Consider the following 16,763-nt stretch of genomic DNA (forward strand, 5'->3'; position numbering starts at 1 on the left):
TGCAGCTACTGAGTCCGTGCTTTAGAGCCTGGGAGCTGCAACTACTGAGCCCTCGCACCCAGAGGCTGTGCTCCCCAACAAGAAAAGCCAGCACACACAGCAACTAGAGAAAGATTGCATGCAGCAACGAAGACCCAGCACAGCCAAAAATAAAAATAAAGCAAATTAGACCTTTAAATTTATTTGATGCAATTTTTGCACATTAATGAAAGTCAGTCTAAAATGCACTGCTGCGCTATTTGGATTACAGTCATATGAATGTTCTGGTATAGAGTGTAGAGAGAGTAACTTTAGTTACAAATTATGACTACGTACCCCCCAAATTTTATGTTGTTTGATTCCATGGTGACAAGAAATTGTTCTAGGTTTATTTAAACCTGAGAGCCTAAGCTGCCTTCTTAGCTGCTGTTACAAAGTACTGAAGTGAGATAAAACTGTTTTGATGGAATAACAGAATTCATCCAGAGTTAAGACACAAGTGTTTCTATTTTATTCATGGAAACAGGAAACCTTGATACATTCAGAATGTAGTTCTTGGAATACAACAGTAGCAAATGGTAATGACAGCTGTTAAATGTGATTCATACACATACAGATATTGCCCTGGTTCTGACCAAATTTGATGCTCAAAATAACTGCTCTGTGTCAGGGGACGTTCAACTTTAAGGGATCCAATATGTTATTTTCTTCTTTTGTGTGCCATTTCTCAAGGACTCTCTATTCCTTATCAGTTCCTGGAAAACAAGAACGAGCAGAGCTGCAGGCAGTTCTCAGGACTGAGGTCATGAGAAAGGGCATCTGCTTGGATTCTTTTCAGTGATTCCCTTCAGTGACCTTTTACTTAAAGGTAATCTATTCACTTATGCCCCTCTTACTCAGGATATGGAATGCTTTCTGGCCCTTTCAAGATTGTTATTTGCTTGGCTTTCTTTTGCTCAATTTTTTTTTTTTTTTTTTTTTTTTACTGCCTAAAGCTGCCTTGTATGAAGTTATAGACACATGTGTTTCTGCAAATAAAGCACACTATTTTCACTTGAGACTTGGGTCTCCTGCATCCTTCTTCTCGTCAAGTCCAGTCCCCAGGTCCTGGTCTACAAAGACTGTGACAAGTGGCGTCCAAACAGGGACTTGGTGAATGCCCTTGGCAAGTGGATGGAGTGACTGTTGGGACCTAAGAAGGTCAGTAAGTGCGAGGTTATAGGACAAATGGCTGGAAAGCCCCACCACTTTTCTACTTTCCTTCATCATTTATTTAAGGGTCAAGGACTTTCAGTTTTGCATCAGTGGATAGAGGCTTGCCACCAAACAGTAGTTAAATATAATCCCTGGTTCCCTGATGAAGGCAGTTTTGATTTAGAAATTTGGAGACGGGTTAAAGAAAATATGAGCAAGCCGCAAGACAGGAAGAAAATATTACAATAAGTTTCTGGCCCTTGTGGGCCCTCATTAAAGCAGTGACCTTGCCATTTCAAGGTAATTCTAGCCCCCCTGATATTCGTCAACAAGCAGAATGCTCATTATACGAATATAAATTAGAAGAGCAGACTTTACAGAAGGCCCAATTACAGCAACATAACTTGTTTTAAAACTTTCCCACCATCCCTGCTCCGGCTGGCCCAAGCGCTCCTCCTCCTCCTCTTGTAACAGGCATGAAACCGAACGTACCCTCAATCAGAGGACAAAATTAATCTGATGATGATTCTTCTGATGCTCTCTTTGACACTAAAGCCAACAATACTTTTTTTGATGACAATGATAAGCCCCTAACACACACCCATATTTATGAAAACAGATGATCCACTCATTCTCCTTCATGACGAAGGATTTCTGATTTACTGGCTTTGCAAACTCGAGTCTCTGAGGCAGATGATCTTTTTGCCTTTCCTGTGTTCGGAAATGTTTATGCTCAAGGGCAGCTAATATCGCAATATGAAGGCATTGATTTTTCTCACATGCAAGAGATGAAAATGGCTGTAACTGTGTATGGCCCTCATTCACCTTTTACTGAAGAACTTCCAAATGCTGTGGCATCTTCTACTGGAAACTTTATTCCTATGATTGGCTAATTTTGATAAAAGCTCTTCTTAAACCACAAAAATATCTTCAATGGATAATGTGGTTTCAGGATATGACCCAAGATCATGCCAATTCTAACGCTCAAGCTGGGACTCCTCAAAACCAAATTACTTTAAAAATGTTAACCAGTATGGGGCAATTTGACTTGGTGAAAGCTCAGATACAATGTCCTCTTTTGTTGCATGAGCAATTGAAAGAAGTTGCCCTTGAAGCTTGGGATCGAATTACTCCTCAAGGGGAACCTAACAGTAACTACACAAAGATACGACAAGGGCCTAATGAAGCCTATGCTGATTTTTTAACTAGACTGGGTGTTGCTATCTCCCATAATGTTGTTGGAGAAGAGACAAGAGTGCAATTAGAAAAACTGCTTGCCTATGAGAATGTGAATCAGGAGTGTCAAAGAGCCATTGCTCCAATTCGTGAGATCAGGAATGTTACTTATTATTTGAAGGATTGTCACAACTTAGGATCAGAAACTCAGACAATTCAAATGTTAGCTGAAGCAATGGCTGCTGCCTTTAAAAAGGGTGAAGAAGGATGTTTTGTTTGTGGAGATAGGAGCCATTTAAAAAACGATTGCCCTAAAAAACACACAGAAAAAAACTACTAAAAAACCTCCAGGAGTCTGCCCTCAATGTCATAAAGGGGTACACTGGGCTAAAAAATATTGATCTCAGTGTGATGTTTAAGGCAACCCTATTTAAGGAAACTCAAAGATGGGGACTCCCCTGGTCCCCATCCACAAAAACCAGGGGCAAACTCCATCTTTCCCCTCAAACCTTCAACATCCAGCAATGCTGCCATCAATATACCAACCCCAAATGATTTTTTTCTTTTTCCTCAAGAAGTCCCTTCTAGAATACCTACCAGCCTTTATGGACCACTACCCCCACAAACCTTCGGCCTTATACTTGGCCAATCTAGAATGAATTCTAAAGAAATTACTATTCACCCTGAAATAATTGATTCAGATTATGAGAAAAAAATTCAACTTATGATGTCATCTCAGATACTATGGCAATTCAAAAAGGGGGACAAAATTGCTCAATTACTTCTTTTACACTTCTATTAACTCCTCTAATGGTATAGAGACAGGTGGATTTGGCAATACAGGTCAAAAGCAGTCCTCATGGAAAACGATAGTATCTGAATATGCACGACCAAAAGTCAGTATCAAAATTAATGGCAAAAGATTTTCCGGTCTTCTTGATAGTGGATTCGATATTACCATTATTTTCAAATATTTATGGACCAAATCTTGGCCTATACAGAGAATTCCTTGCTAAACTGCAGGAATTTCTCAAACCAAAATATAAGAGATTTATCAAAATGTTCAAATATATCAATATGAGGGACCAGTAGGCCAGCCTGCAACATTACAACCTTATGTAATAGAAGCACCCCTTAATTTAATAGGAAGAGATTTACTTACACAATGGCAAACTCAAATATATATTCCACATTTTTCCTAGTGGCCACACTCATTTAACAAACAATACAATTATTAAAATAACTTGGAAAAATGACGAGCCTATTTAGACAGAGCAGTGGCCCCTTACAAAAGAGAAATTAGAGGCTGCTAAGGTCATGGTAGATAGGTCTGACAGGATGTGGTCCACTGGAGAAGGGAATGGCAAGTCACTTCAGTATTCTTGCCTTGAGAACCCCATGAAGAGTATGAAAAGGCAAAATGATAGGATACGAAAAGAGGAACACCCCAGGTCATTAGGTGCCCAATATGCTACTGGAGATCAGTGGAGAAATAACTGCAAAAAGAATGAAGGGATGGAGCCAAAGCAAAAACAATACCCAGCTGTGGATGTGACTGGTGATAGAAACAAGATCCGACGCTGTAAAGAGCAATATTGCATAGGAACTGGAATGTCAGGTCCATGAATCCAGGCAAATTGGAAGTGGTCAAACAAGAGATGGCAAGGGTGAATGTCGACATTCTAGGAATCAGCGAACTAAAATGACTGGAATGGGTGAATTTAACTCAGATGACAATTATATCTACTACTGCGGGCAGGAATCCCTCAGAAGAAATGGAGTAGCCATCATGGTGAACAAAAGAGTCTCAAATGCAGTACTTGGATACAATCTCAAAAATGACAGAATGATCTCTGTTTGTTTCCAAGGCAAACCATTCAATATCACAGTAATCCAAGTCTATGCCCCAACCAGTAATGCTGAAGAAGCTGAAGTTGAACGGTTCTATGAAGACCTACAGTACCTTTTAGAACTAACAACCAAAAAAGATGTCCTCTTCATTATAGGAGACTGGAATGCAAAAGTAGGAAGTCAAGAAACACCTGGAGGAACAGGCAAATTTGGCCTTGGAATGAGGAATGAAGCAGGGCAAAGATTAATAGAGTTTTGCTAAGAACATGCACTGGTCATAGCAAACATCCTCTTCCAACAACACAAGAGAAGACTCTACACATGGACATCACCAGATGGTCAACACTGAAATCAGATTGATTATATTCTTTGCAGCCAAAGATAGACAAGCTCTATACAGTCAGCAAAAACAAGACCAGGAGCTAACTGTGGCTCAGATTATGAACTCCTTATTGCCAAATTCCAACTTAAATTGAAGAAAGTAGAGAGAACCGCTAGACCATTTAGGTATGACCTAAATCAAATCCCTTATGATTATACAGTGGAAGTGAGTAATAGATGTAAGGGCCTAGATCTGATAGATAGAGTGCCTGATGAACTATGGAATGAGGTTCATGACATTGTACAAGATATGGGGATCAAGACCATCCCCATGGAAAAGAAATGTGAAAAACCAAAATGGCTGTCTGGGGAGGCCTTACAAACAGCTGTGAAAAGAAGGGAAACAAAAAGCAAAGGAGAAAAGGAAAGATATAAGCATCTGAATGCAGAGTTCCAAAGAATAGCAAGAAGAGATAAGAAAGCCTTCTTCAGCGATCAATGCAAAGAAATAGAGGAAAACAGCACAATGGGAAAGACTAGAGATCTCGTCAAGAAAATTCGAGAAACCAAGGGAACATTTCATGCAAAAATGGGCTCGACAAAGGACAGAAATGGTCTGGACCTAACAGAAGCAGAAGATATTAAGAAGAGATGGCAAGAATACACAGAACTGTACAAAAAGGATGTTCATGACCCGGGTATCACGATGGTGTGATCACTCATCTAGAGCCAGACATCCTGGAATGTGGGCCTTAGAAAGTATCACTACGAACAAAGCTAGTGGAGGTGATGGAATTCCAGTGGAGCTATTTCAAATCATCTATTTCTGCTTTATTGACTATGCCAAAGCCTTTGACTGTGTGGATCACAATAAACTGTGGAAAATGTCTTCAAGAGATGGGAATACCAGACCACCTGACCTGCCTCTGAAGAAATCTGTATGCAGTTCAGGAAGCAACAGTTAGAACTGGACATGGAACAAGACTGGTTCCAAATAGGAAAAGGAGTGCATCAGGGCTATATATTGTCACCCTACTTTTTTAACTTCTATGCAGAGTACATCATGGGAAATGCTGGACTGGAAGATGCACAAGCTGGAATCAAGCTTGCTGGGAGAAATACCAAAAACCTCAGATAGGCAGATGATACCACCCTTATAGCAGAAAGTGAAGAGGAACTAAAAAGCCTCTTGATGAAAGTGAAAGAGGAGAGTGATAATGTTGGCTTAAAGCTCAACATTCAGAAAATGAAGATCATGGCATCTGGTCCCATCACTTCATGGGAAATAGATGGGGAAACTGTGGAAACAGTGTCAGACTTTATTTTTGGGGGCTTCAAAATCACTGCAGATGGTGACTGCAGCCATGAAATTAAAAGACGCTTACTCCTTGGGAGAAAAGTTATGACCAACCTAGATAGCATATTCAAAAGCAGAGACATTACTTTGCTGACTAAGGTCCGTCTAATCTAGACTATGGTTTTTCCTGTGGTCATGTATGGATGTGACAGTTGGACTGTAAAGAAGGCTGAGTGCCAAAGAATTGATGCTTTTGAACTGTGGTGTTGGAGAAGACTCTTGAGAGTCCCTTGGACTGCAAGGAGATGCAACCAGTCCATTCTGAAGGAGATTAGCCCTGGGATTTCTTTGGAAGGAATGATGCTAAAGCTGAAAGTCCAGTACTTGGGCCACCTCATGAGAAGAGTTGACTTATTGGAAAAGACTCTGATGCTGGGAGGGATTGGGGGGTAGGAGAAGAGGGGCACGACAGAGGATGAGATGGCTGGATGGCATCAATGACTAGTTGGACGTGAGTCTGAGTGAACTCTGGGAGTTTGTGATGGACAGGGAGGCCTGGCGTGCTGCAATTCATGGGGTCGCAAAGAGTCAGACACGACTGAGCGACTGAACTGACCTGATTCCCGTCCATTTTAGCTCGCTGATTCCTAGAATGTCAACGTTCACTCTTGCCATCTCTTGTTGACCACTTTCAATTTGCCTTGATTCATGGCCCTGACATTCCAGGTTCCTATGCAATATTGCTCTTTACAGCACGGACCTTGTTTCTTTCACCATTCACATCCACAGCTGGGTATTGTTTTTGATTTGGCTCCATCCCTTCATTCTTTCTGAAGTTATTTCTCCACTGATCTCCAGTAGCATATTGGGCACCTAATGACCTGGGGAGTTCCTCGTTCAGTATCCTATCATTTTGCCTTTTCGTACTGTTCATGGGGTTCTGAAGGCAAGAATACTGAACTGGTTTGCCATTCCTTCCTCCAGACTGCCCTAAGAAGGCTAATAAAAAACTTTGAAGAATCTGCCCTCGCTGCCATAGAGGAATGCATTGGGCCAAAGACTGTAAATCTAAATTTGATATTGAAGGAAAACCTATTCCGGGAAACTCCAAACAGGGGACCCTCCCCCCACCCCAGGTCCCCTACAACAAAAACCAGGGGCAACTTCTATCTTTTTCCTCAAACCCTCAATATCTAGCAGTGTTGCCATCGATATATTAGCCCTAAGTGATTTTTCCCTTTACCGTCAAACAGTCCCTTCTAGAGTACCTACCGGAATTTTTGGACCCCTGCCCCCACACACCTTTGGTCTTTTACTTGGCCAATCTAGTTTGACTTCTACAGGAATTACTGTTCACCCTGGAGTAATTGACTCAAATTCTAAAGGAGAGATTCAAATTATGATGTTATCTCAGATTCTATGGCAATTCAAAAAAGGGGACAAAATTGCTCAATTACTTCTTTTGCCTTACATTTCTATTAACTCCTCTAATAATGTATGGACAAGCAGATTAGGCAGATCAAAAACAATCCTCATGGACATCATTGGAATCTCAATATGCCCGGCCACATATAAATATCAAAATTAATGGTACAAGATTTTCTGGTCTCCTCAACACTGGATCTGATATTATTATTATTTCCAGACACTTATGGCCCCAAACCTGGCTTATACAAAAAATCTCTTGCCGAATTGCAGGAATTTCTCAAACCAAAGTACAAGAAATTTATCAAAATATTCAAATCTACCCATATGAAGGACCAAAAGGCCAGCCTGCAACATTAAGACCTTATGTGATAGATGCACCCCTTTAATCTAATAGGAAGGGACTTACTTATGAAATGGCAAACTCAGATATACATTCCACGTTTTTCCTAGGGGTCACTGCTCATTTAACAAACAAGCAATGATTAAAATAACTTGGAAGAGTGACGAGCCTATTTGCACAGAACAATGGCCCCTTACGAAAGAAAAATTACAGGCTACTTAATTTTAATTATAAAGAACTTATAGACACACAATTAGAATTAAAACATACTGAGGAATCTTACTCTCCTTGGAACTCTCCTATTTTTGTTATAAAAAAAAGAAATCTAACAAATGACATCTCTTAAGAGACCTTAGAAAAGTTAATGCATCTATGAAACCCATGGGTGCATTACAACCAAGGATCTCATCACCTACTACTATTCCTCAAAATTGGCACATTATTATTACTGATTTACAAGACTGATTTTTAAATATACCTTTACACCCTTTAGACCGAGATGCTCTTTCTTTCTCCCTTTTCCTAATCACATCGGGCCTCATAAAAGATTTCAATAGACTGTGTTACCTCAACGTATACTTAACAGTCCTACTATTTGTCAAAATTGTGGCCAAGGCTTTACATCCAATGTGAACAGCAATTCCCTCATGCATATATCATTAATTATATACTGTAACTACAAAAAGGAGAAGTGATATTTTTGACACTGAGTGGCCATGGTATTCTTTAGATTCCAGAAAAAACTGATTCAAATAAAATCTTTCTTGAAATTGCAAAACCGGTTCTTCTCACATGTGCAGTTAGGAAAAGGTTAACTGGTTAAAATACTTTTTTGGAGCTCCAATTCTGCCTGGGAAACAAAAACAGGCCTAAGAAAAAACCTAAAGTTAACTCTTATCATGTCCCTGGGATACACAGCCCACTCTATCTGGGACCCAGCCATAAACAAATTGGTAGAACTAAGGAAAAAAAAAGGAAAAAAAAAAAAAATCAAAAAGATACTTAAAATGTCAAGTGGAAAACTATATCTGTCTGTCTATGTAAAATTATCTATGTCTCAATATATGTCTTTGTTTTTGGATAATATGAAATTAATGAGCTCTATTTAAATTCAAGTTCATGTGAACTAAAGAATATTCAATATCAAATATAATATTTAAATATAAATATAATTTTAAAATAATTGTTTGCTAATCTAATTAAGACGTCTTAAATCATCATTATATAATACTTTTATTGTGCCTAGATTTAAGGTAAACTGTCAAGAAAAAAGTAATTCTTTATATATATATATATGAGATGAAAACTTTTAGATAAACTCTAATAAAAATAATTATATTTTCAAAATGTCTCCCCAAAATAATGTCTTAGGATTGGGTTAACTTAAATTCATAAAATTGTACTAAATGAAATAATGAAAGTTTATTAAGTAGCTAGGTCATTTCCAATAAAGTAAGATTTTTAAACATTAATTACTGAACACTAACTTCCTCTTAGAAAAAGTTTTCTTACAGAAAAACTAAAGAGATTTTAGACTATTAATAAATATATATATTTATATAAAAATAAATATATATTACAATATATAACAAATAAATTCACCAATCTATAAAATGCTAATATACAAGACACTTCATAGTTGCTAAAGAAAAGTAAGATGTATGCTGTTAATAAAAAGATAGAAGAAATGGCACATAAAATGATGAATACAAACATATAAAAAAGGTTTCTGACAAATGAAAGAGAATTTTACGGCAAATGGATGGAACTCATTACTCTGAACTTTCTTCCTCTTACTTCTTACATGCCTCGATCAATACAAATTCTTTTATATGGGCCACAGCTCTCCGAGAGGAAACTACACGACATATTATAACCCACCTGTTAGCTTACTTTGCAATAATGAGAACACCTAATTCTATAAAAACAGACAATGGCCTTGCCTGTGTTTCTAAGCAGTTCAAACAATTTTTACATTCATTCTCTACTAAACAGATTACAGACATTTCTTATAATCCACAAACACAAGACACAGTTAAACAAACACATTACACACTGAAACTACAAATAAAAAATTAACAAAGGGGGAATACACAGGAACACTTTTATCTTCCTTATCCAGAGCAGACTCTACTAGATTCAAACAAAATATATTCTTTAAGCGTATAACTATTGTTAATATAGCTTTATTTGTTTTAAATTTTTTAAACTTACCGCAAGGAGATATCTTGACACGAGCAGAAAAACATTTCGAGGAATTGAAGGACACTTCTCTTCCTCTGCCCATTTGGTACTAAGACAGGGTGAATAAACAATGGAAATCTGGGAAATTAATCTTATAGGCAAAGGGGTGTGCTTGTATTTTCCCAGATGGATCCAACAAACTCACATGGCTTCCTCTTTGGAAGAGCCAACCCAAGGGGCCCCCGGCCTTCAACATAGAGGCGAGACAACAAAAACCCCAGGAGGAAGTAATTCCAATATAGGCCATGGTGGCTCCAAAGATCTCCAGAAAGCACCGCCCTTGGTAGCATCAACCTTATGATCTCCCTTCTTGGGGACAAATAAAACCCCTTAATCAAGCTGAAAATCCGGTTTCTCAATAGAGAATGCCTCGGAGTCCTGAAAATATTTTTGTTGCCCTGCTTGCTTTGCTTGCTTGTGCCTGCCCCCCAATCAGGCTGAGCTACAATCACACTTATTGGCCTTACATACCCAATGCCCCTTTACTTCAGGTTGTAGAATGGACGGAGAAAGGACCAATCATATTACCAAGGACTCCATACATATGTCTTCTCCCTGGAACCCCCTCACACCCTGAAGAAGAAAGGAAACTAATACTTCTCTAGGTTATGAAGTCCTTCCTTTGTGTATTGGCCCAGCAAAATTATCCGTAAATGTTAGCAGACAAACTTGGGCTTTTGCCCTGTCTGCAAGAGGACTTTCATATGCTGCTTAGATTATTTACTGCCCTTTCTTTGTCCGTGAACCAGGTTTACACTACTGAAACATTAGGGAAAGAGTTAGGGAAACAACACTATGCAAAGGGTTTACTAATAAGAGCTTTAAATATACTCCGGGTTGTTGGGACAAATGTCAGCCCAAATCAGGAAAATTAATGTTTGTGGATGTATGCAGGTCAGGAAGCAACAGTTAGAACTGGACATGGAACAACAGACTGGTTCCAAATAGGAAAAGGAGTACGTCAAGGCAGTATATTGTCATCCTGCTTATTTAACTTCTATGCAGAGTGCATCATGAGAAACGTGGGACTGGAAGAAACACAAGCTGGAATCAAGATTGCCAGGAGAAATATCAATAACCTCAGATATGCAGATGACACCACCCTTATGGCAGAAAGTGAAGAGGAACTAAAAAGCCTCTTGATGAAAGTGGAAGAGGAGAGTGAAAGGTTGGCTTAAATCTCAACATTCAGAAAATGAAGATCATGGCACCTGGTCCCATCACTTCATGGGAAATAGATGGGGAAACCGTGGAAACAGTGTCAGACTTTATTTTGGGGGGCTCCAAAATCACTGCAGATGGTGACTGCAGCCATGAAATTAAAAGACGCTTACTCCTTGGAAGAAAAGTTATGACCAACCTAGATAGCATATTCAAAAGCAGAGACATTACTTTGCCAACTAAGGTCCATCTAGTCAAGGCTATGGTTTTCCCACTAGTCATGTATGGATGTGACAGTTGGACTGTGAAGAAGGCTGAGTGCCGAAGAATTGATGCTTTTGAACTGTGGTGTTGGAGAAGACTCTTGAGAGTCCCTTGGACTGCAAGGAGATCCAACCAGTCCATTCTGAAGATCAACCCTGGGATTTCTTTGGAAGGAATGATGCTAAAGCTGAAAGTCCAGTACTTGGGCCACCTCATGTTCAGAGTTGACTCATTGGAAAAGACTTTGATGCTGGGAGGGATTGGGGGCAGGAGGAGAAGGGGACGACAGAGGATGAGATGGCTGGATGGCATCACTGACTCGATGGACATGTGTCTGAGTGAACTCTGGGAGTTGGTGATGGACAGGGAGGCCAGGTGTGCTGCGATTCATGGGGTCGCAAAGAGTCAGACACGACTGAGCAACTGAACTGAACTGAACTGAACTGAATCATACAATTGTTGATTGGGGACCCCATGGTATGTGGTTACCTAACTGCTCAGATGATATTAACAGCACTGTGTGTGATTATGCTATTCAAGTAGCATAGAAGGGTAGTAACACTATAATGGAATATTACCATAACAAAGGACTTCTTGGGTGGCTTGAGGGTGGAATGGCACCGACTTCGTCCTCGAATTGTCCTCGATAAACAGATTGGGCTTGAACATTGGGACACCTGGAAACTTGCTGCAAGCACCGAAGAACTTGGGACTAGGACTGGACATTTCACAGGGACCAATCATAGTCATAGAAACTATTTCTTTCGTTATAATCAATCATATTTCATACAAGCTTGTGTTCCCCTTCCTTTTGTTCTAGCTATAGGAAGTTTCAATTCAGTAAGACTTTACGTTCTGTAACGTATAAACTGCAAATTATATACTTGTCTTAACACCTCTGTTTCCTTAAGAAATGAATCCCTTTTGATTCTTCGATTTCGACGCAGTCTGTGGTTACCAATAAACCTTGAGCAGCCCTGGGAAGAAGGCCCCATGGCTGGACTTGGTTCCCAGTTACTTACTAAACTGCTCCAGCGAACTAAACGATTCACTGGATGGCTGATACTTGGCATTTTGGGATTAATAGCTATTTGCACCACTGCTGCCGTACTGGCATTGCTTTACAAACCTCAATTCAAACACATAGTTTTATCCCAAAGTGCACTAAAGATGCTCATACTATGTAGGCAACTCAGGCTCAGGTAGATGAGTATATTCATGATGAAATACAGGAACTAAACACAGTCATCAAATGGGTTGGAGATCAATGAATAGATGTACAAAAACAGGTGATGCTAAGATGTGATTGGAATTCTACTCAATTTTGTGTTCAGTTCAGTCGCTCAGTCATGTACTACTCTTTGAGACCCCATGAATCGCAGCACGACAGACCCCGCCCCCTCCCCCCGTCAATCACCAATGCCCAGAGTTCACTCAGACTCACGTTCATCGAGTCAGTGATGCCATCCAGCCATCTCATCCTAGGTCATCCCCTTTTCCTCCTGCCCCTAATCCCTCTCAGCATCAGTCTTTTCCAATGAGTCAACTCTTCGCATGGGGTGGCCAAAGTACTGGAGTTTCAGCTTCAGCATCATTCCCTCCAAATAAATCCCAGAGCTGATCTCCTTCAGAATGGACTGGTTGGATCTCCTTGCAGTCCAAGGGACTCTCAAGAGTCTTCTCCAACACCACAGTTCAAAAGCATCAATTCTTCGACTCTCAGCTCTCTTCACAGTTGAACTCTCACATCCATACATGACCACGGGAAAAATCATAGCCTTGACTAGATGGACCTTAGTCAGCAAAGTAATGTCTCTGCTTTTCAATATGCTATCTAGGTTGGTCATAACTTTTCTTCCAAAGAGTGTCTTCTAATTTTGTGGCTGCAGTCACCATCTGCAGTGATTTTGGAGCCCCCAAAAATGAAGTCTGACACTGTTTCCACGGTTTCCCCATCTATTTCCCATGAAGTGATGGGACCAGATGCCATGATCTTAGTTTTCTGAATGTTGAGCTTTAAGCCAGCTTCTTCACTCCCTTCTTTTCTTTCATCAAGAGGCTTTTAGTTCCTCGTCACTTTCTGCCATAAGGGTGGTGTCATCTGGATATCTGAGGTTATTGATATTTCTCCCGGCAATCTTGATTCCAGCTTGTTTCTTCCAGTCCAGCGTTTCTCACGATGTACTCTGCATATAAGTTAAATGAGCAGGGTGATAATATACAGCCTTAACATCCTCCTTTTCCTATTTGGAACCAGTCTGTTGTTCCATGTCCAGTTCTAACTGTTGCTTCCTGACCTGCATACAGGTTTCTTAAGAGGCAGGTCAGGTCGTCTGGTATTCCCATCTCTTGAAGAATTTTCCACAGTTTCTTGTGATTCACACAGTCAAAAGCTTTGGCATAGTCAATAAAGCAGAAATAGATGTTTTTCTGGAACTCTCTTGCTTTTTCCATGATCCAGAGGATGTTGGTAATTTGATCTCTGGTTCCTCTGCCTTTTCTAAAACCAGCTTGAACATCAGGGAGTTCACGGTTCACGTATTCTTGAAGCCTGGCTTGGAGAATTTTGAGCATTACTTTACTAGCGTGTGAAATGAGTACAATTGTGTGGTAGTTTGAGCATTCTTTGGCATTGCCTTTCTTTGGGATTGGAATGAAAACTGACCTTTTCTAGTCCTGTGGCCACTGCTGAGTTTTTCAAATTTGCTGGCATATTGAGTGCAGCGCTTTCACAGCATCATCTTTCAGGATTTGAGATAGCTCAACTAGAATTCCATTACCTCCACTAGCTTTGTTCGTAGTGATGCCTTCTAAAAAAGTGAAGTCGCTCAGTCATGTCCAACTCTTTGTGACCCCACAGACAGCAGGCTCCTCCGTCCATGGGATTTTCTAGGCAAGAGTACTGGAGTGGGTTGCCATTTCCTTCTCCAGAAGACGACCCAGGGATCGAATCGAGGTCTCCCACATTGTAGAGAGACGCTTTCCGTCTGAGCCACCACTTGATCTTAGCCAGAAGGCCAAGAAGCGATTGATGCTTTCTAAGGCCCACTTAACTTCACAATCCAGGATGTCTGGCACTAGGTGAGTGATCACACCATCGTGATTATCTGGGTCGTGAAGATCTTTTTTGTATAGTTCTCCTGTGTATTCTTGCCACCTCTTCTTAATATCTTCTGCTTCTGTTAGGTCCATACCATTTCTGTCTTTTATTGAGCCCATCTTTGCATGAAGTTCCCTTGGTGCCTCTAATTTTCTTGAAGAGATCTCTAGTCTTTCCCATTTTGTTCTTTTCCTCTGTTTCTTTGCATTGATCCTGTTCAACTCAATAATAGCACCTACAACTGGGAATAAATCAAATTTCATTTACAACACATACATGATAACGCCTCTCTGGATGTACTATTATTATAAAAAGAAATCTTTGAAACCTTTTCTAAAAATCTCCCCTCTTCCACTAATTTGGAAACTTTAGCTGAATAGCTGATCAATTATATGGGTTAGACCCATGTGGACGGTTTCAAAGCATTACTCACAGCACTTGGTCTGGAACTGTAATTTTGGTGATTGTCTTGACAATTATATTTGTCATTCACCATTGCCTGCATGCAAAAATTGTTAAAATTAGACAAACTCAAATGGTGAGAACCCTTTCTACAAATATTATAAATAAGTGGGAATTGTCAGGGAATGTTTAACAGGAGGATTCCAACGTGCTGTTCCTCATAAATCCTCTGTTCCTTACCTGTATCTGTTGTCAGAAACCACTGGAATGGCCCACCGCTCCCAGGACTGAGGTCATAGAGTAAGACAGGCTTGAAACGCCTTCAGTAAACATTCTCCTTAGGACAAAACTGCTTAGTCTTGATCCTCTTTCTTGAGATATGGATTTTCTCCTGACCTTGTGACCATTACTAATCCTTTGTTCCCTTGGTAATGGTTGCTGTATGTTTGGTTTTCTGATCTTCATCGACAGAAATTTCTTGTACAACAGCCTATATATATTCACAGAAAGGTCATTAAAGCACCTTTGCTCCATCAGAGCTTGGGTGCCAGTGTCTTTCTTTCTCTTTCACTTTCTTATCGTTGTCTCCAGTCCACCAGGTTCCTGTCCATTAAAGGACCCCAACAAATTCCAACGCAATATACTCTTTAATTCTATAACTATTGTTAATACAACTTTTCTTGTTTAAAATTTTTAAACTTGACACAAGGGGATATTTTGACAAAGCACAAAAACATTTTGAGGCATTGAAAGATACCTCCCTTTCTCTGCCCATTTGGTATCAAGACAGGTTGACTAAATGGAAATCTGGAAAATTAATATTACAGGGAAAGGGGTATGCCTGGATTTCTCCAGATGGACCCAACAAAATCAGTTGGCTCCCTCTTCAGAAGATCCATCCCAAGGGAGAGCCACCAGCAATCAAGATAGAGAAGAAACGGCGAAATCCCCAGGAGGAGGAGTTTCCAGTACAAGCCACGGCGGCTTGAAAAATTTCCAAGAAACGCCGCACTCAAGGTCATTGACCTTATGATCTCCCCATCTGGGGACAGATAAAACCCCTTACTAATCAAACTGAAAATCTGGTTTCACAACAAGGAATGCCTCAGAATCCTGAAAATATTTTTGTCACTGTGCTTGCTTTTGCTTCTCTCGCTCAGGCTGACTTGATTAATCACAATTATTGGGCTTATATACCTAACCCCCCTTTATTGCAGGTCGTAGAATGGACAGATATAGGACCGGCTGTATCCACTAATGACTCAGTACATATGCCTCCTCCTTGGAGCTTAGAGGGGCCCTCTCATCCTGAGGACAAAGGAAGATTAATTAACATTTCTCTAGGCTATGAAACCCTTCCTTTATGTAAGGGCTCAGCAGAATTACGTATTAATGTTAGTCGACAGACATAGGCTTTCATCCTGCCTCCAAAAAAGAACTTCCACACATCGTTTAGACTGTTTACTGCCCTGTCCTTTTATGAGAACCATGCCAATACTACCAACACTCTAGAAAAAGGACAAAAGGTGGAATGTAAGGGGTTTACTTATAAGGATTTTAAATATACTTCTGTTTATTGAGATAGATGTCAAGCTAAATCATGGAAATTCATGTGTGTGGCTAATTACACCATTGTTGATTGGGGACCCTATGGTATGTGGTTATAACTGCTCAGATGATATTAACAGTACTATGTGTGATTATGTTACTGAAGTAACATGGAAGATTACCAACAGTTCAATGGAACACTTCCATGACAAAGGACTCCTTGGCTGGCTTCCTGGTTGAATGGCACCTTCTCCCCCTCAAATTGTCCTCAATAAACAAACTGGGCCTGAGCTATGGCACACCTGGAAACTTGCTAGAAATACTGAAAAACTTGGAACTTGGACTAGATATTTCACAGGGACCATAGTCATAGTAACTATTCCTTCTATTATAATCATTCATATTTTATACTAGCTTGCATTCCCGTTCCTTTTGTTATCGCCATAGGAAACTTACAA

The sequence above is a fragment of the Capra hircus genome, chromosome 18 (assembly GCF_001704415.2).
Source record: "Capra hircus breed San Clemente chromosome 18, ASM170441v1, whole genome shotgun sequence".
NCBI lineage: Eukaryota > Metazoa > Chordata > Mammalia > Artiodactyla > Bovidae > Capra > Capra hircus.